The sequence below is a fragment of the Anomalospiza imberbis genome, chromosome 28, assembly GCF_031753505.1.
Source record: "Anomalospiza imberbis isolate Cuckoo-Finch-1a 21T00152 chromosome 28, ASM3175350v1, whole genome shotgun sequence".
In the NCBI taxonomy this organism is placed as follows: Eukaryota; Metazoa; Chordata; class Aves; order Passeriformes; family Viduidae; genus Anomalospiza; species Anomalospiza imberbis.
Window position 1 is genome coordinate 4,622,800 of NC_089708.1, and position 20,919 is coordinate 4,643,718.

The 20,919-nt window shown below is 49.9% G+C and overlaps 1 protein-coding gene across 2 annotated transcripts in view; it reads right to left on the minus strand.

The window, feature by feature from the left end:
* SLC23A2 (solute carrier family 23 member 2) overlaps window positions 1-14,253 on the minus strand; it is a 49,394-nt gene extending 35,141 nt beyond the window's left edge. The window contains exon 1 of one of the 2 annotated variants that reach the window (XM_068174372.1): window positions 14,096-14,253. The gene's annotated coding sequence lies outside the window, so the exon portion shown is untranslated. Of the gene's footprint in view, window positions 1-278; window positions 402-14,095 lie in introns of those variants that run through there. The other variant, XM_068174373.1, reaches the window with a different exon arrangement.
* Window positions 14,254-20,919: the final 6,666 nt, after the last annotated feature.

Here is a 20,919-nt window from a genome sequence, read left to right on the forward strand (position 1 = left end):
ATAAATATCATATAAATTTTTCCCATTTTAAAGATTAAAAGGAAAGCAAAATGTACAGATAAACAGAAAAGATCAAATACTTCTGAAGTAGTATCTCTTTCTACAGTGATAGCAATTTTAAAATGAGAAATTAAACCCTCAAACCTTTAAGATACGGAAAGTTAGTTATTAACACCTGCAAATACACGTTTTTTAAAGTTTCTTATTTCATGAAGCTGACACCAAACGAGCTGAATTTCTGCAACCATCCCCACCGGGCTGTGAATCCCAAGGCAAACCTGCACCGAGCTCTCAGGAGCAGCTCCCGCAGCAGCAGCAGCCTGGAGGATGCAGACATTCATGCCCCAGGAGCACTTTTATACTCTTTTTGTACTCGCCCATTGTGTAACTGCTCCCAGCCCACGGTTACACAAGGGCAGGGCAGGAGGCAGCGCATGGTTACTCCCCCTTTACTCCACGCCTCCGCCGGGTTTACGCAAAGCAGCCCGGCCCCGGGAGCTTCAGCTGGGCCACAAAATCATGGGGGAACACCCAGCCAGAGCCCCCAGACACAACTGGCACAAATATTTCCATGCCTGCCTGCAGCAGCTGCAACCAGGATGGAGCTTTTCTCCGAGCGTTTTTTCATGCGCCTCCCTCGGGCAAATGTTTTTATCAGCAAAACGGACAAATTCTCAAGAGGTCCCAGATGTCAGAGCTCTTCCCAAAGACAAGGGTCAGGGACCCACAACCTCACGGGGAACTGAAACACACCGGGTCTCTGCTGGGCTCCTCCACTTCCCCAGCGAAAAACGCTGAGGAACAACGATGGGCACAGGGCAAAGTGAGACACAGGAGAAGAAGTGAAAGACTTGGAACAACAACAAAACCAACAAGAAATAAATAAAGGGTTGCCAAGCACGGCAACAGGTTGCCCAGGGAAGAGGGTGAGTCCCTGTCCCTGGAGGTGTATAAAAGCCATGGAGATGTGGCATTCAGGGCATGGTTTAGTGGGGGATGTGGCAGTGCTGGCTTAATGGTTGGACTTTATTTGTCTTCAAGGTCTTTCCCTACCTAAACAATTCTAGGATTCTAAAACTGCTTCCCATGGATCTCCTCTTCTCCTTGCCCCACTCCCCTTCTGTGGGAGCACAGCCCTGCCTAAGGCTGTCCTTACCCTCCTGACCATCTCTTTGTCATTTGTCAAATCACAGCCCCTGCCTCAAGCTGACACAGAGTTACTCATCCCCATTTCCCTTTTCAAAGGATTAATGAGACACCATCACCCTACAACTGATCCTGAAGCCATAACCAGAACAGACCTCCACAAGGCAGCACCCAGTGAGCAGCTTCTGCCTGGATTTACCGGCAGTGACTCCACCCCTTGCACCCAACCCAGAGATGGCCAAGAACATGGAGCTCCAGGGCACAAAGGTGAGCTCAGCACACCTGAAATGCCCTTTTTGCACCCCATTCAGCTCCCCAGGTCCATCCAGCCCCTCCATGCTCCATCATTCATCTCCCCAGGTCCATCCAGCCCCTCCATGCTCCATCATTCAGCTCCCCGGGTCCATCCAGCCCCCCCAAGTCCATCCAGCCCCTCCATGCTCCATCATTCAGCTCCCCAGGTCCATCCAGCCCCTCCATGCTCCATCATTCAGCTCCCCAGGTCTCCATGCTCCATCAATCAGCTCCCCAGGCCCATCCAGCCCCTCCATGCTCCATCATTCAGCTCCTCAGGTCCATCCAGCCCCTCCATGCTCCATCATTCATCTCCCCAGGTCCATCCAGCCCCTCCATGCTCCATCATTCAGCTCCCCGGGTCCATCCAGCCCCTCCATGCTCCATCATTCAGCTCCTCAGGTCCATCCAGCCCCTCCATGCTCCATCATTCAGCTCCCCAGGTCCATCCAGCCCCTCCATGCTCCATCATTCAGCTCCCCAGGTCCATCCAACCCCTCCATGCTCCATCATTCAGCTCCCCAGGTCCATCCAACCCCTCCATGCTCCATCATTCAGCTCCCCGGGTCCATCCAGCCCCTCCATGCTCCATCATTCAGCTCCTCAGGTCCATCCAGCGGGAATTTGCCGCGTGCTGCTCTGGGCTCGGCGTGTGCTCGGTCCCACATCATCCCAAGGCCTGAGCAGGGCATGGTTAACCGAGAGCTGACGCCTGCCCCGTGCAATGCTCCTCATTCATCCCTCGCTCAGATCCCTGGAAGGGATCCAAGGATCTCCGCTGATTCCCCTCTGCAGTGTGTGCTCACACAAACACACAGGATGTGCCAGCCTTTAATCCCCACCGCAAAGAGAGGCTGAAAAGATTCCCCCTCGGTTTGCTCCTTTTCCAATTATGAGATCCTTTCCTTTCCTCCTTCCTTCTGACTTCCAAACGTTTTCACAAACACCAGTATCTTCATTTCAACCTAAAGAAATCTTAGAGCCCTTAACACAAACATCACCAAACCTTAAGACCACAAAATACCAACTGCTGTACCCAGACTGGCTGAAGATCACTAAACTATAACACTTTAAGGAAAAAAGTGCTGGAATTGTTTTAGGTTCAAGGCATTTCATGTGCTCACAGGGAGCTAAAGGACTGAGTGATCAAGAGCAAGAGGAAAACTTAAGCTTTCAAAAGAAGTAAGCCATTTGCTTTTTTACTCCAATGTCCAACTGTTGTTTAATCCAACTAGTTTTTTAAATAGGCACTCAAATACTTCTTGCCCTGAATATCACAGTTCAAAGTATTACTGAGTTCAGTGCAATTAAAATTCTTAAGTATGCAATCAAAGACTTGTCTATTTACCTTGCAATTAAAACTAATCACTGCAAAATTCATCAGTGACTGGAGAACTTCAACATTTGAACAATTAATTTCTGATTACTCTGCATTTACACTCAATCCAAATAAACCACCTGCTAATCTGGGCACCTCCACTTCAATCCCAGCTGCCAGGGTTGATGTCAGGACAGATCCAAGGGTGGGTGGTTGGGTTACAATTCCCTGGAGTGAGCAGGGACTGGAATCACTGTCACTGCAGGAGAAGGCTAATTCAAAATTCAAAATTCCAAGTGCAGCTTCCAAGTTCCAAACTGGTGTGGAAGCCAGGTGGGAATGAACAGCTGAGTGCTGTGCGGGGCTGCACTTTGCTGTGGGAGAGGAATCACAGCAGAGGATTTCTCTCACTCTGCTTCAGCCTAGGGAGCTTGGTCATGATGGTCTGACACAGCCGCTCATCGTTTTTATTTCCTGCTTAATATCTGAAATGCAAACTGGCGGATGCATTCCTACTGACGGGAAATGTTACTCCTAGGAGGAGTTCACTTTGATTATTATGAGAAAATCCAATTTTCTGCCTTCTTCTCAGACACTCAGTGTTCAGTCTGAGGATGAACCAACACTTCCGAGTGCTCCAGCCAAATTCTGTTTGCTCTTGGACACACACTGGTAACTACTGACAGTGTTCCAAGTTGGAATATTTATTCTGAGGATTTTTCTCTGCAGTTTTGCAGCGTTCAGGCAGGATAAAATCGCTCTCTGAAGTCCCCTATTCCCCCTGCACAGGGGTGGCACACAACAGTTATGTCCCACCACATCAAAAATAACAATAATGCAACCCAGGCACTGCAAACACCTGCTAACCAAATCCCTCCTTTGAACCTTCAGTAAGAACAAGAAAGAGCACCCAAAAGGAAGAGTGATGCAGTCAGCAGTGCTCAGGGAGAGGCACAGCTTCCCTGCAAGAACATCCTGTTTCATCCAGAGGGTGAGCTGGAGGAGGCCTCCTTTCTGGCAGCTCAATGAGCCCCCTCACTACATTTCTGTAGCCATCTCCTAATTTAAGGATTCTTCCTCCCAAAGCCACGGCAAACATGTGATCTTTTACACCAGCTTATTTAATCAGCAGCCTCCCATGAACATCCTCCAGAACACACTTAACATAATACAGCAAACCCAGAAAATAGCATCACACACGAGCACAATAAATAGATCCACTTCCACCCACAACTGGGAACGGCAGAAAGACTCAGCTATTCAGTTTGAACTTCCAGTGATGTTTATAAATGTATTAAATTATGAATTGAGAAAGCAGTTACCAGAAGATCTGCTGTAACACGAAAACATCGACTGCTCTTCCCTAGTGCTGACTCAAATCGACACCAGAATTACTGGAACTGCTCTGAAAGCTCCCCAGGTAACTCCGGGAGCAATGCCCAGCCCTGGCTCCTACTCAGGGTGTCCCCCCTGAGCCCACAAATCCCTCTCTCTTAGAGAAAGGACACCTTGGGGCAATCCATGGCCAACGAATCCCACATTTCCAGCTGGACAACGCGATGCTTTGTGGCCAACCTCTGCTCTTAAATCCCCAACTCATCTGTATTATTAAGGTATTTATTAGGACTTTTCCTGCAATGGTGTATTTTTAAATACTTGTAAGAACAACCCAGGATCTGAGATGTACATCAAAGCAGACACAGAGTTCTGTGTGAAAAGGTAATTACAAGGTGGAAGCGCCTTTAGGAATACTTGTGGCTGATTTCTGGGCAAGAAATAAGGAATCATTGTCAAGAAAGAACAGAAGAATAGTGAAGCCAAAGCCCTGCACGCCACAGGCACAGATGAAAAGCACTTCCAAAATTACTGGGGAACATTTGTGCTTTTTGGGACCTGTTTTTGTATCCACCCTGCTCATAAACGAAGTCGGACTCCTTTCCTGGAGCTCCAGGTATTCCTGTAATCACAGGCAAAAGCTCAAATCCTGTCTTCGAAGAAAAGCCAGAAGCAAAGCCTGAGCAACAGCGCTGGGTGAGAGGTAGGAACCTTAACGCCTCATTACCTTGGTGTGTTCCCGGATTACCATGAACACATCATTACCTTCATGTATTCCCGGAATCCCCACGCCTGGCAGTGCCCAAGGCCAGGGCTTGGAGCACCCAGGATAGTGGGAGATGTCCGGCTGGGCTTTGAGGTCCCTCCCGTCCCAAATTCGACACACACTTAGTTCGCACACTCGTATTTTACCTTTCTCTCCCTGTTTTTGTGACTGCTAATAGGTTCAGGCGGGTGGGTTAAACTGTACAGAAAAATCCAACACGCTGTGCAAAGAACATGGGAAGTCCCACCCTTCAGCCAAAGCTGCTGCTATTTCTATTTTCCAAAGGCAAAACACTTCTACACAAATAATTTGTTTACTTTTTCATTCAATATGTCATTTGCTTGCATGCCTAAAAATCACCCTGCATTACACAGTGAGCAGCCAGGCTGAAAACTCCAGCTGCAAGAGTAAATGCTTTAAAAAGCGGGAGGGAAAAGAGCAGATATCCATCGTTTCGGTCAGTGATCCTGGGATCTCGTTCACAGCTCAGTAATTTGCAGCCCAACTCCTCCTCCCACCAATCCCAACCTCCTGCATCCAAAATGAAAAAAAAAAAAATCCTTTTAATCTTCAAAGCATGGCCACAAGTCAATCTCAACTTAGCACACTTTTTAATTTTCTTTTTAATTATCCAGTTGGGAGAGTTATGCCCTTCTTGCTCAGTGACCTTTCGCTCCTTCGGGATTACTTCAAAATCTTTCCTGGGAATAATCAGCGAACTCACACTACCTACAGAGGAACCCTTCCAAGGCTCCCGGGGCTGAGGGGCAGGGCCAGAGGGACTCTCTGGAGTCTCTGCTGGGCTCCCAGGACAGGATGCTGTGGCTCCAGGATTGCCATCCTGGCACGGCTGCTCCGAGCCCACACCGAGGTTCGGAGGTGCTGACCTGGAGCCAAGCCCAAAGCAGCAGGAGAAGCTTCTGCTGGAGCTGGCACAAGGCAGGGCACAGGCAGAGCATCTCTCGGGGGCACAGAGCAAGAACAGATGCCATAATTCACTGTATTAGCAAGAATAGATGCAGATATTCCCACCAATAACCGGTGCCCAGCTGTTTGCCCCAGGAGCTTTGGTCACCAAGCACGGCTCGGTTTCCCACAGCCACTGGGGAAAAATTAAATCATTATTGCCATTAATGATATTTAAGCCAAACCAGCACTCCTTACTCCCCTGCCCACACACCAAACAACTGCAAGCAGCCCTGGGTTTGATTCCCACACGTTAAGCCAAGCAATTACTAATTTATTAATTTCACAACAAGCCTGGCGGTGTTTCTGTGTTCAGCCAGACTTGCTGGGTGACTCCCCTGCTCCTGTTTGAGGCAGGCTCAGGTGAGAGCAGCTCCTGCACTGACCTCCTCACAAATGTGCATTTATTGGCCCCTGCACCCTCTGAATCCATGGGGCAGCAGGAGGGGACAGGAGCCAGCTGCCACCCCACCCCTGTGTCACACACCCCGTCACCAGGCAGAGATGGGGATGGCACTCAGTGCGGTGGCTTTGAAGATTTTCCTGCCTGTGTGAGCGGGTAATTAAGAATGCATTAAATAGATATTAATGCATTAAATATCCCTGCGAGCAACACAACTGGTAAAGAAGGGTAAGCGGCTTCTCCAAGTGAAGGGACAGAAATGGAACAGCCAGTTTAACACCCAACTGCCTGCTCAGGAGAAACACAAAGAATTGTGAAATTTTCAGAGTTCACACTACTTACAATAACATTTACACCAGCTACAGGTTATTGAAGGAAAACTTCTTGGTTTTGGGAAGACTTTAAAAAAAAGTTCTTTGGAAAATTCAGTAAAATTAACCTCTAATTTACCCTCAGTAAACCTCTTTGTGATTTCTGCCAGTAAACCGATCCTTTTTTAACCAATATACTGTGGGTTTAATATCGTGCCTTAATGGCTGCCTCATCTTCAGGGCTCTTTGGCAGATCTGTTTCAGCACTGCTTTTAACAAAATAATCTCAATTATTCTTACTTAATTGGCATCAGATAAATGCAAGACTTCTTAGCTGCTGCTATCTGAAGGAACAGCACTTCAGCACACATTTTGCCCTTTGAATAATTAGGAGAAAAGACCAATGCAGATGGAGTGTACCTAAGTGAGCTCCAAAACTGGGCTAACACTGATCACAAAATCTTTACCAGAGCCCAGCAGCCGAGGAGGGGAGCTCAGACAGCGCTGTGCCTTCAGGCTCATTTATACCGAGCAAGTTAATAGAAGCTTTAATTGACAGCTTTGCTTGGCTCTATTGTGCCTGATTAGGCATCTCCATGAAAAGCATTAGCTGTGTTTGATCCCCTCCAAAGCAGAGCAGCTCATTAGCAGGGGATGTTTACAGGACCGGCAGCTCTTCCCCTGCTGCAGGAGGGTTTTCACATCGTGTTTTCACCAGGAGGATCACGACTCCAAAGGAGCTCAGCCCTCCATCCTTTGCCTTTCCTGCTATTTGCCAACAGGACAGATGGACAAGGAAAACATCTGACAGGACTACAACAAACCCCCAACACTTGGGTATTAAAAAACCTCAAATCCTCTCCCTCATTCCCTCATCCATCCTTTGTTTTGTTTTGTTTGTTTGAGCTTTAAAAGCATCTATCACCGAGCTGAAATAATGACAAATAACAAGTGTCCAACAGGCTGAATAAACCAGACCAGAGCCCTGTGAAATTATACTGGTAATAATGACTCTGCTCAGCACAACCTCCCAAAATTCCACACACAAAATTAAACGGCACCCATGCAAATACATCCAATATCAGCAAATTACTGGTAATTGTTATTGTTCCCAGAGATGAAAGGACACTGGATGAGAATACAGCAATTATTTCCTGCACTCTGAGCCTACGAACAGGGATCTGCAGCTCCAATTTCTTTCTTGTCAGTCTCAATCCAAATTACTCCTTAGGTTTGGTCTTAACACAACAAAATGCTCGTCAGGAAACCATGATCTGTCAGCTTTTATCAAAAACCCCAACCTGTTAAAATATGACCAAGCAAATGCTGCTTGCATCAGGAAGACTTAGTTACCTTTCAGAAACAATTAATTCTGCACAAAAAATGAAAAAGAGCAGGGAAAAAAAAAAGCTGCTGTAACCTGTGAAGAGCTGGTGCTTCAGAGTCTGCAAAAACAAGGATGTGTTTGCCTGGGTATGGTGAGAGTCTGGATACAGGATTCTCTACACAAAGGACAAGTAAGAAACAGAGCAAATTTTTTTTTTTTTCCTGTCACAGGGACTCAAAGACTCCACAAAAATTCAAACCTTCCCACAGCAGAGTCCACTGCGTGCAATTAGCTCCGAGACAGCTTCATTTCAATCAGCACACAAAAGAGAAGGTTGCTAACTTCGCAGAGCAGCGTTCTGTTTACCTCCCAAGCTCCCAAATAAAAAGTGAAAGTCACGACATGGAGTCATGTGCCGGTTTCATGAGATCCCCTCCGTGACCTTGAGTGCTGCTGAGAACATTTACACACAATTCCCTTTAAAAGCACAACACAGCAGCACCTGAGCTCAGCTTCAGGCTGAAATTCAAGACGCTCCAGGTGAGTGGTAACAGGAGTAAGGTCACAAGAAGCCCTTCAGATGGTGGCTTCTGGCTAGAAAACAGGGTGCTCACAAAGCTCACCAAAGCTGGGCTTGGTGGTCAAAGGCTTCCAGCATTTCCTTGCCATTGCTGGCAGCAGATCCACGGGACTTCCAGAGGGCTGGGAGCCTGGGATAAATTCCCATTAACCACCCCAGCACATAAACACTGCCAAGTGCGTTAGTGTTCAAGGCGCCTTCCTATTAAAGCTGCACTTTGTTCTGTTAACTTTTACAATCTCACAAGTGGGTAACAGCCAGCAAACCACTAAAATGAACATTATTGCCCTGGGCTGCCATTTCACGGCCATGCAAAACAGGAGTAAAGCCAATTAAAATGTGTCGCTCCGCTGAGAGCCCAAACTGCTCAAAGCTCACACCCGAGGTTAATGCCCAGGAATGTCAGTGCATTTCAGAGCCCCCCCTGAAACTGCTTTTCACTTACTTTCCCACTACCCTGCATTCCCAAAATGCTTCAGCCAACTGCTGGAATGGCAGGAGCCCCAACAGTTTGATTTAAATATAAATTCAGACAGCGAACTGGGGGACATGGAGCCATTCAAAATCAAATTCCAAATCAGTTTGGTGACTCACATTTCCCAACAGTCAAAACCAACAAATGGTGAGTCAATCCCTTCACCACCGTACTCATTTGAGGCCCATTCTTCCAGCAGTTTTACTCTACAGTGAGCATGAAGGGGGTGACAAATTCAAACAGTCCCTTTGATCAGGAAGGGCACACGCTGGTTTAACCCAAACACACAGAAACCAGGTCAGTTGTTGTTTTCAGAGCTTGGGAAGTTCGGATACGCCCAGGTGCTGTGGGATAACTCAGCTCCTTCACCACAACAACTGGACTCCTCTGCTCCTAAAAATACAACTATCGGACAAAGCTTGTTTTCTCAGGCACTTTGCTGACGCAAGTCCAAGATCAAAACATTCCTGGTTCAGAGGACAGAGATGTATCAGTCTCCAAAATGCAGCCACGCCATCCCCCCGAAGGTGCCTGGGACACTCTTAGAAACACACATCGATTTATTCCTGCTTAGTAATGTAGGTTTTGGAGGAAGAATAAAATATTCTGGTTGCCTGAATGTGTTGAGAAGGAACTATGGAAATTCCCTTTCAGCAAAACAGGATAAAGTTTATTCTTGCTTGAAGCTGCTGTTTAAAAGTTATATTAAAATGAATTAAGTAATGGCAGACACTTGGATGTTAAGTGCATTCCCTGTCCCCTCCTTAACCAGCACTTGCATCTTCTGGCCTGAGAACTGAGACACGGGGAGATTCAGATCATTGCATTTCTAATTATAAACTCATTAAAATACTAGTTTTACAGTCACCTCGAGCCCAGCCATTCCTCAGCAATCAGAAGGAGCTGTGGGATGGGAACACAGAGCATTTCATCCCAGGAGGGAGACAGCCAAACCCGGAGCTTTGGGAGCCCCTGGGCACAGCCTCGTGGCCAATCCATCCTTCCCAAAACCCTCCCGGAGCTCTCAAAGCCCAGCCCTGCCCCGGGGCCACGGCAGAGCCACAGCCCCCAGGGTGACCGTGACACACTGGGGACCACAAACCCCAAACTCGGCTCCGGGTGCCGCTGGTGAAATCCGGGAGCTGCGTGGGGAACTCCCGATGTTCCCAAAACATCGGAAGGGGCCGAGATGAATGCGAGTGGAAGGGATGAAATTACAACAGGAGCTACAAGTCCAGCTCTCCCTCCTCCTCTCTTTCCCCACCCAGTGCCAGCGATGTCTCAACACCACAACTGCCTTTCCAAGGAAGTAGCTCTGCTCCTTTCCGGGCCAAATTACCATGGCAAGAAATCCCCACGTAGATTCATCTCCAACAGAAAAACATTCAGAGAGCAAGCATTTCCTTCCCACAACCTGAAAACAGCCAAATATCATCAGATTTCTTTCCTGCCATCAAAGAAACCCTGTCCTGAGACAGCTCATAACAACTGAAAACATTTGCCCATAAAGCAAATGTGCTCCCGAGCACTGACAGAAATATTTTGTGCACCCCACGAAGCTGGCCGTGGCTGAACACACTTCACCCCCGGGAAGGCTGGAGAACACAGCAAGAGCTTTCATTTGTAATGATTTATTTTACTCCTGCCTTCACTACATCAGGATGCTCGTCTCTTACTCATCCTGTCTGTCAATATTGTCTTCCTGCAGCTTTTAAGTAAAATAACCCCCATGGTAACTGTTGTCAGGCCATGTCATGACCACTGAGGCTTCATAAATAACACTTGATATAAATAGATTTTCCAGCAACATATAAACCATCAGCTCCAATGGAAGTAGAAGGGTTGTGTGCAGCCATCTGCATTTTCTCCTGTAAGGATAAATACATAAAGAAGTGCTTGAAAGCAAAATAAATCTATTGAAGAAATGTCCCTAACAGAAACTTCTGGGGCATGAGATTTCTTACGTGGTTCACACTGAGACACTGACAGGAGCAGCTACAGCAGATCAAGAACTTCCCAGGAAGAAATCCTTCCCTGGGAGGGGGGATGAGGCCCTGGCACAGGGTGCCCAGAGCAGCTGTGGCTGCCCCTGGATCCCTGAAGTGTCCAAGGCCAGCCTGGATGGGGCTTGGAGCACCCTGGGACAGTGGAAGGTGTCCCTGGCCATGACACTGGGTGGGCTTTGAGGTCCTTTCCCACCCAAACCATTCCAGGATTCTGTCACTTCCCAAACGACACCAGTTCGTGGTGGGAACAGCTCCCAGGGGTGCCAGCTGCCTTCCCCAGCCCCGAGGACCAGGAGAGGTTTAATCGCTGCAGTTCAGGCCAGTCCCGAGAGCAGCTTCGCAGCCACTTCTGCGGGAATCCATACCGACAATGCCTGCAGTTTCTCCCGTTTTCCTTTCAATGGTCTGCAATCAACTCCCACACCACAAGAGAGCCACGTCACAGCCCCTCGGGACACCCCTTTGTGCCGAGGAAGTTGGCAGATTTGGCTACACCAGGAAGAAATAAACCCCCAAACATACTGACTGAATCAAAGAGGAAAAACTCGGCTGAGTTTTAAAAAACCATTTGAAATAGGAGCTGCACACAAGTGCAGCATTTTTTACAGGTTCTTCTGAACAAATGTGGAGGAAATCAGGAAAAAAACAATCCCCAAACACTGCCATTATCTCAAGCTTCCCCTGAAGAAGTTTCCAACCAAGTAATACCAACAAAGAAGCAATTTCTAGTTCTCCATTGGAATTCAACTCCCTCTTAGACGACCTTCACGAGATGGAAATTCTCATATTAGCAAGGTTTAAATAGACCCACACACCACCCAGTATGGACTTAGGCAGGTACACTCAGGTCTGCCTGGGCTCAGGGAGGGCAAAGAGCACAAAAATTCCCTGAACAGATCTGAACACAAAGCTTTTGTGGGCTAACCCCCGAGTGAGCACCCAGGGGACACTGCCAGGGGCTGAGGGATGGGAGCTGCTGAAATTGCTGCTGTCACCCAAGGAAAACCCATCAACCTGCAGCCCAAATCCTGCCACTGACTGAGAGGCTGCTTTTCCTCCAAATCCTTGGATTTGTTTCCATGCTGAAAATGCTGAAGAAGCAACAGGCCCGTGCTCTGAGAACCTGATTCCATCCTGCTCCTTCCATCTGCCGAGAGCCATGTGCTTCCAGAGAGTTCAGCAAAGCTAAGCCTGGCTCGGAGCAGGGCTTACAGCCCAGTGCCACACTGGGATGGATCTTAAACCATTTGAGTTCGGCCTGTTGAGCCACAGCAGGAGCACAACCCACACCAAGAACCCCAGTGTGACCTCCTCTTGTCCCCAGGGCTCCGACATGATATTTTCGGGTCCTCTTCACATCTTGACTAAACCAAAGGCCTGTTTAAATCCATGATAAAAATCTGAGGGCTTGTTTAACCTCCCAGCTAGCCCAAGGCTGAATTTGTTTCAGTGCATCTCCATGTTAACACTGCTCTAATTTCAAGGTATCTGGATCATAACTGGGAGCTAGGAGTAGGGGTACAAGAGCTCATCAACTAATCCAATTGTTCCACATATCTCAAGATTATTTTCCAGTTCTCTAACCTGAGCTACTTGTTGCAATAATCCTTTATCTACACTGAAATCACCTGGCAGACAAGGTGTGCAGTTAAGCCTGGCTCTGGCACTGTGCAGCCCATCAGCTGCTCATCACTCCAGCATTTGTTCTGCTTCTCCACTTCGTTTTACAGCCTGCATCTAACTCCACCTGCCAGGAAAAACACTACCCAAACCAGCTCTTTCTTTTAAGCTTAAACTGGGTAATTTAAAGCCTGCTCAAGCCTGGCAGCACTACACTGCAGTGAGGACACACAGACATATTAAGCTCCCTATGAATGCAGAGCATTTGGCGTTTTTATTGAAAATTAAAGCCCATCAGCAAGAGGGAGCCTGGCATTTACCTGGCACTGAACTCACACCAAGAGTCAGCTGCTTGTGGAAAATGACAAGGCGGAAAAAATTAACAGGCCAGGTCTTTACCTTGTCTTAAACACCTCGGGGGATTTCCTTTGCTACCAGAATCTTCCACCGGCTCTGCTGCTGCCTTTGGGGTCAGCCCAGCCCGCACTCACCTGGCCAGGAGAGCCCCAAACTGCCTCAAGGGCTGCTCTTCCCTGCGTACAAAATGACAACGATGGCTCCAAAATGAAGGGATGGGAATAAAAAACTGTAAAGCCTCTGCCTTATTCCCAGCTATTATGGAAAAAAGGCAAAAGCCACCAATAACAGAAATGTATGATAGTGGTTAGTCCTCATTCTAGGAACCCTACTAGGCTTGCAACAAGCTTTGTTCAGGCATTTTTCTGCACTACCTACATCACTTCTTCCTACCCAAAATGTACCTTAAAACAAAAGAAAACCACACATGACATCGAACGGGGCTTGCAAGTTAAAAAGCAGAAAATTGAAATATTTACTGCCTCGATGTGCACTGAAAAAGAAAAATAAAAAGGCAAATAAATAATTTTAAAAAAAGGTGGGGGGGGGGAAGCTTTAAAGCGTATCACGAGAACGGGATCAGGGAAGAGCGAGGCCACCCCTTCAGGACCAGGGGAGAATTAACCTGCATTTCTCCATCCCATCTACAAGCTCACGGCTCTGCCACCCATTTTGTCTCAGATTAAAGGGGGGAAAAAAAAATAATTAAAAAAACATTCATGACCTCGGCGGCACAGAGAGAAGACCCCACCCGGGGATGATGCCCGAGCGGTGCTGCCGGCCGGGCAGGTGACCCCGCCGCAGGTGCCACCCCGGGCATCCCCCGCGCCCCTTCCCCATCCCCGGGCGACGATGCCGAGGCAGAAAACGCCGGCGCGGAGCCCAGGGGAGGGTTCGTTTGACCCACAAATGCGAAATGAAAGGGAGAGGAGGAGCGCAGAGGTGCGGACGGCGCGGCAGCCGCGGCCAAGGTGAACCGCGGCCGGCTAACATGGTGGAGGCTGCGCGGAGCCGCGACCCTCCGGCCCGCGGGGCAGCGAGGGGCGAGCAGCGGGGATGCGGGGCCGGCACGGAGGTGACAGCGGGCGGGAGGTGAGGGGCGGAAAGCGCTGAGGGGAGAGCGCGGCGGGGAGAGCGCTCCCTCAGGGCTGCTCCCTCAGGGCGGGAGCAGGAGGGCGAGGACGGGCTCACCTGCCATGGCGGGCTGAGGGCGGCAATGGCGCTGGGGGCTGCGGCTCCGCTCCCCTCGGTCTCCGCGGCGAGTGCGGCGGGGCCGGGCGGCCCCGGCAGGCAGAGCACGGGGCGGGACGGGTGCTTCCTCCGCCCCCGACAAGATGGCGCGGCCCCGGCTCCCTCAGGGCTCGGCCGCCATGGCGGCCCCGGCGCTCGGCCGGGGGGAAGCGGCTTCGTGCTCCCCGAGGGTGAGGAGCCTCCAGCTGCAGGGATGTGTTAAGGGTTTGCGCGTGAAGGACTCGAGTCGTAGAGTGACGGGATGGGGCGGGTTGAAGGGAGCGCAGTGGGGTATCTGGTCCAACCTCCCCGCTCAGGAAGGGGCGTCCCGCAGCACATGGCACGGGATTGTGTCCGGACGGGTGTGGAGTACCCGCAGTGAGGGGCATTCCACAGCCTCGGTGGGCAGTGGGGCGCCGAACAGGCTCGCCAGGGCACGGTCATGGCCTCAGGGATGGCAGAGCTCCAGGAGGGTTGGGACAAGGCTCTCCGGAGCACGGTGGGATTGTTGGGATGTGCAGTGCGAGGCTGAGGGCCGGATCGGTGGGTCCCTTCCAAATCGGGGGCTTGTGTAACTCTGTTGTTCTGGTTCTGGGACTCAGTGCTTGGTCACCCGCACAGGAAAGTTCTTCCACGCGTTCAGGTAAAATATTCCATGCCTCAGTTTCTGCCCGTTGCCTCTTGTCCCACTGCTGGGCCGCAGGGAGCAGAGCCTGCTCCATCTCCGACACCTCCCTGCAGATATTGATGGACATTGATGGATATTGATGAGTTCCCCAAACAAAGCCCCTTGGGCCCTTCATCTGGGGGTCCCTCTCCAGCCCCTAGTGCTTGCCTGGTGCCCGCAGCCCTGGCCCTCTTGGGGTTTTGCTTTGGGGTTTCTTTTTGGATATTTTTCCTTTTTTTAAGTATTATCTTTTAGTAAAAAACCCGACTTTTACAATAGGAGGGTGAGTTTAGGGAGGAACAAAAGAATGACAGAATCATTTAGGTGGGAAAAGACCTCTGAGGTCGAGCCCAGCCTGTGCCCAGTCATCACCATCCCAACCAGAGCGGAGCACTGAGTGCCACATCAGCCATTCCTTAAACACCTCCAGGGTCAGTAGCTCCACCACCTCCCTGGGCAGCCCATTGCAATATCTAATCGCCCTTTCCGTGAAGAAATTCCTCATGATGGCCAACCTAAACCTCCCCTGCTGTACTGGAGGAGGCTAAGCTGAGTCCCCCAAAAGATGACACCTCCACCACATCCACAAACACCATTTTCCAGAGGTTTCCTGTTTTCTGGTGGGGGCCAGGACGAATGTGACACAAATGTGACACGAATGTGACAAATCCCCCCTCCCAGCCCACAGAGCTGGGTGTTTTCAGGCGCCGCTGACGTCTGCAGCTCCGGTACCCAGCGCTGGACTCTGCCTCTCTCACGTCCCTCTCGGCAACATCTGACATCCCTAATGGCTCCTGACAACGTTAACTCGCTCTAATTTGTGTCCTGCCCTTCCCAGAACGTGCAGTTCTCAGACCCAGCAGCTCGTGGCTCCTTGCCTTGCTCAGGGCTGTTCTGGGCAGCCAGGGCGAGCCCCTCAGCTGATTCCTGCCCTTTCTCCTGACGCCGCCTGTCCTTGAGGAGATACTGACCCGTGCTGGGCTCTCTCCCCCAGCCCTGCTGTTGTTTAGCCAAGGTGCAGCCCCAAGTCGGTGGGAAAGTGCTCCCCGTGCCACTGGCACCAACTGGACCCTGTTTCAGCCACACCTGCTGAATTCTCTGTGGATCTTTTGGGTCCTTGCTTCAAACATTGCTGCTTGTGCAGTGTTTGGCAAGCAGGAATGCTGGCGGGGTGTCTGCTCACCAGCTGTCCAGCCCCTTCCCTCCCACCCCCCCACCAAGAGGGTTTCATCCCATCCCATTAAAACCCAGCAGCTTACTTTAAGACCAGAGACCCTACAAGGCCTCTGGAGCATTTGTGCTTATCCTCCCATATATATTTTTTTTTTCCACGTTCACTGCAACGCTCTCCTGGTTAAGCTTCTAAAAGGTTTTTCCAATGAGACATATGGAGAACTGTACAGGGCAGGGCTGCACAATGCCTGATTATGGATATCGATCCTTGGCATTATTCAATACCTGGCCTTATCCCAAATGTAGACACAGACTTCAGTGCAGCTTTTAAATGTTAAAAGCCTTTGTTTGTCAGGGTGGGGGGGTGACAGGAGGGACATTTTAGTAATGTCAGATTGATGGAGGCTGCAGCAGCTCTGCTGCTGACAGCAGTTTGTGCAGGAAGTGCTTAGAGTCCCTGCAAGGCTCCCCTGTGCTCAGGATCAGGGACAGACACACAGCTCTGTTTTTTTTTTTTTTTTTTTGGAGTGTTAGAATTTTCCAACCCTGCCCTCCCCAGGTGAAAAATGGCAGAGGGAAATACAGCCAGAGAAAACACATCAGTCAGATTGAAATGTAACAGATAAAGACCTCAGGGTCCTGATAATCCCAAGGACAAGCTGGGGAAGGATGATAAAGGTGGATTTAGTGCTCCAAGAATTGAATTTGACACAGCTAGACCCCCTGGAACCATGGACTCAAACCCACTAAAGCCTTTTTCAGTCCTTTTTCCTCTTAAATTGATAAATTCCCTTCCAGGTGGCCTCCTGTGCTGCAAATTTGAGAAAATTCCCTGACATTTCCCTTGTTCAGGAAGTCAGAGCCTATTTTATGCCTTCACACTGTCCTGCTACAGAAGTAGAAATTTTACAGTTTTACTGGGATTATTGGCATACATAATTTGCGTTATTAAAATGTAGTGAAGAACCCTGAGGTATTTATCTAAACATTCAGTCCTTCTGTGCCTGAGTGGTCCACAGATCCAGAAAAAAGCTGGAAGAATTGGAGCCATCAGTAGGTGAGCAGGACCGGAGATCTGCGGGGCTGTCGGGTCCCTGCTGGTCCTCTCAATGTGGTTTCCCCTCTGGCAGCTTTTGGAGAGAGGAGACGTTCCTTCAGCTTTGGGTTTGCAAAATGTTTTGGAAGTGGAGACGAGGTTGTGGGAGCCAGGAGAGCGCAAACAACCGGGAGAGTACAAACAACCAGGAGGGTACAAATAACCGGGAGAGTACAAACAGCCCATCCCAGGTCCCTCTGCTTCTCCCACGGGATATTCATCCCAAGCTGTGAGGAATCCAGGGCAGGGAGAGTGCTCCAGAGTGCTCCCGGTGACACTAACTCAGCTGGACAGCCTGTGCTCTGCAGGAGGAGGCAATTTTCTTGCTGCTGTTCTGTCTGGTACCTCAGGGCTGTACCAAAGAAATGAGATTTCACTTGCTGAGTGAGGGGCAAAGCCCGTGTTTGCCAGGAGGAGGAGATGGGCTGAGTCACCTCTCCGAGTTCATCCCCAGGCTGCTTCCCAAAAGCACAGCTCCTGAAATGAGCCCTTAAATCCTGGGAGGAGTGGGAGCAGGAGGGGGCCGGGGAGCAGCCTGTGTTTGTCCTGCCTGGTCTGTTCCCCTGCCGGGCTCTCCTTGTCCCGGTGCTGAGTCCCTGGAGCCACATCTGGCTCGGAGGTGTTGTAGCAGCAGCAGAGGCACGGCAGGAGCCTGGGGCTCCTGGCTCCCGATGCTTTTGCTCTCCTGGGCACAGTCACCCTGGAGTTCTGTTCCATTAGATCTTCTCCCCATCGGATGAACCCTGAAGCATCTGCAGGGATGGTCTCCAAGGGGGAGACAAGCTGGGATTTGTCACCTTGTGTCATGTTCATGTGGGGCTGTTCAAAGCTCTGGGAATAAAGAGCAGCTGCTGTGGGCAGAACTGGATAAGCAGGACCAGAGCAGCTCATTCCCACTTAAACTACTTCCAAAATGAGGTGGACACGGTGCACTAAATCATTTTGAAGTCCATTAGAGGAATTTTATAGCACAGAATAAAAGAGGTCCTTCACTCTGCCCAGCACGGGCAGCAGCGCCTCGTGGCTGCTTACTCATCCCTCAGCAGAGCAGTGAGAGCAGAGACACAGTCCCTGCTTTCACCCACTTGCAAGTCATTCCTCAGAGAGGAAGGATGGAGGGCTTGGGTCACTTTTACCCCGTGACTCACTTAATCCCCTGAGTGAGCACATAGCAACAACAGCACACGGTGACATCAGGAGTGACACAGACACACCAGCCTCCTCCAGCGAGGGGCAGAAGGCAAAACAAAGGTGCTGAGGCATGAATTAGACCACGAGCCCTCTACAAAGCAGCTGCTGGAACTGAACTGCCCAAATCCCACTGGGCAGACACCGGGAGTGGCCGCTCACACCCAGGGAAAGCAGAGCTCCCGGGGGCAGAGGGAGAACTGAGCCCACAGCAGAGCTCCACGGGCAGGGCCAGCTCTGGGACTGGGCTCCCTGCAGTTCTCCTTGCCCTGACAGCTGGAGCAGGGCTTGTCACGGGAGTGCAGAGTGGCAATTATAGCAGCACGGATGCCACAGGGCTGGCCAGGCTCTCTATTTATAGTTCCCTGCCAGCACAGCTCTGCCTGTGTGCTCCTGCTCACAGGTGAAGGCACAGGCCAAGGGAAAACAAAGAGGAAGGACTAGCAACCCTTTTGATGAGAGCCAAGAATCAGAGATGAAAGGACAAAAAAGAAATCCACGGAGAGCCTGGAACAATGAACTCCAACTTCTCCCCCAAAAACTGCCCTGTATTGGGTTAACCCCTTCCCTGCCTGATGTGCCACACCTCTCTGCTATTCTTAATTGGTGCCAAGCGGTGTCACTGAAGCGTTCTGCGAGCTCTGGCCCCTCCTGCCACTGTTGAATTGTTTCCAGCAGAGGTGGCAGAAGGGCTGTGGGCCTGCCTGTCCCTCTGCAGCCCCGGGCCCCTGGCCAGGGTGGGAGGCAGCAGCCCAGGACAGCAGCCTGGACACTGCCCCTGCCCCAGGGATGATCCCTCCGGAGTGAGCCTCTGCCAGCTCCAGGGTGGCAGCCGACCGCGGATCCAAGTCAAAGAGTTGCCTTTGTTTCATGGGGAGGATTAAACCACGAGCTGCTTGTCAGCTGAACTTTGAAGTGTCCCCTCAGTGATCTGAAACTCAATCACGCAACAAAGAGAGACCTCTACAAATACTCTTTTTGTGTTTGAAGCTGGAGACCATCCACTGGTTTATTTTTAGGCACGCATTTGGACTGGCCCTGTTACAATCCTGCCTCTGTTCTTGTGCAATAAAAGGCAGAGAGGATTCTCTTGACCTCCAGTATCAAATACAGAGAAAATAAGGCATTTGTCTGGAAAAGAACCACCCAAAATAGCAGGGAAGAGGTCATGCTGTGCTATGGGCTGTTAGTGTTGAGAGACAAGAAAAATGAGGATTATAGGAGCTGGTAGACTTCTTCTAATGACACATTCATGAAAACTGCTAGAAAATGATATGGTGATGCTAATTAGTATTTATAGGTTTAAGGACCTGAGATCTTTCCCTTTTACACTAAACACGTGCCTGAGAGTAAGAAATAATCCCTGCTGAGATGAGTTCTCAGTTTTCTTTGAGGATTTGTTCTAGATCCAGAGCATTTCCTTTGCTACACACAGCTTCAGCTCAGAACCTGATGCTCCTGCATCAACCAGCTCATGTTCCCTAAACTCCTCGGGCTTTACAACACCCTGATGCAGACAATTATCACTACATGCATTTTCTGTCTTGCCCCCTCCTTGAAGAAGCTGGGGAAAGGGCCCAGAGGGCCCGACTGGATGTTTAATTTCTGTCACATCAGCAGGGCCATCTGCACCAGGCATTTCCCAGTGACAAGAGAAGGAAGGTTAAAACCTCTCGTGACAGGTTAACAGCATGATTTGCAGCAACAGCTTAAATAAATGGTTGCAGGCACGAAAGAGTAGCAGGCAGCTAATCCTTTAAAGACTTAAGAGCAGCTACTACTTCAGCCCAAGTAAATATTTCAAATCAAAATTAATTAGTGGTGACTAGTGGATTTGCTGCCCTTTGCTTTAACAGCCCAGGATGAAACGGTGATTCCTCCACAGAATTTTTGCTTCAGTGCCAAACGTGCTGTTTCACAGGAGCTGAAAGTCCTCTCAAAGAAGATTCATCACAGTTTTGTTCCTCTCTGTGAGTGCAGAGCTGGAAAAGCTCTGCAGGGATCTCATGGATGTGTGTTGCTGTGGGATGGGAGGTCCCTTTGTGCTGCCCCAGGGATGAGGACAACAGCATGGCTCAGAATCCAGCCCAAGTGCAGTGTGGAGGAAGGAAATGTCACTTCCTGATTTTTATCAGGAGAAAGCTCTGTCCATGCAGGCCACAGAACAGAGCTCCCAGTAATTGCCTTACTTCTGATTAAAAGCAGTTCCTGAACACCTTCCTAGGCACAGGAAAGCAGGGAAGGAAAGGCCTCAGGGTAACAAGTCCTGGACCAGCACAAACCACGGTCTGCCTGAGCCCAGAGCAGCAAACCAGGCAGTTCAATCAATTGGAAACAATAATTTCTAATCAACAATCGAGTTTCCTCCCCCCTTCCCGACCCTTGGCTCCACCACAGAACAAAGCCAGCTCTCTTGGGAGGCTCTGTCATGGCCTTGCTGGACTGTCTGGACTATTTTTAGTCAAATCCAGCATTCCTAAAAATCCTCAGACTGCTTTTGTGCTCAGGAAGGGGAGAGGAACTGCTGTGCACATGCACATCCACATTCCACACAGGACACAGGAGTGGGAGCAGGGAAACACAGCTGGCTCAGCACAGAGCCCTGGGAAAAGGGCAAAAATTCTTTCTTTTCATCAGGCTGAGAAGGCAGGAAGTGAAGGC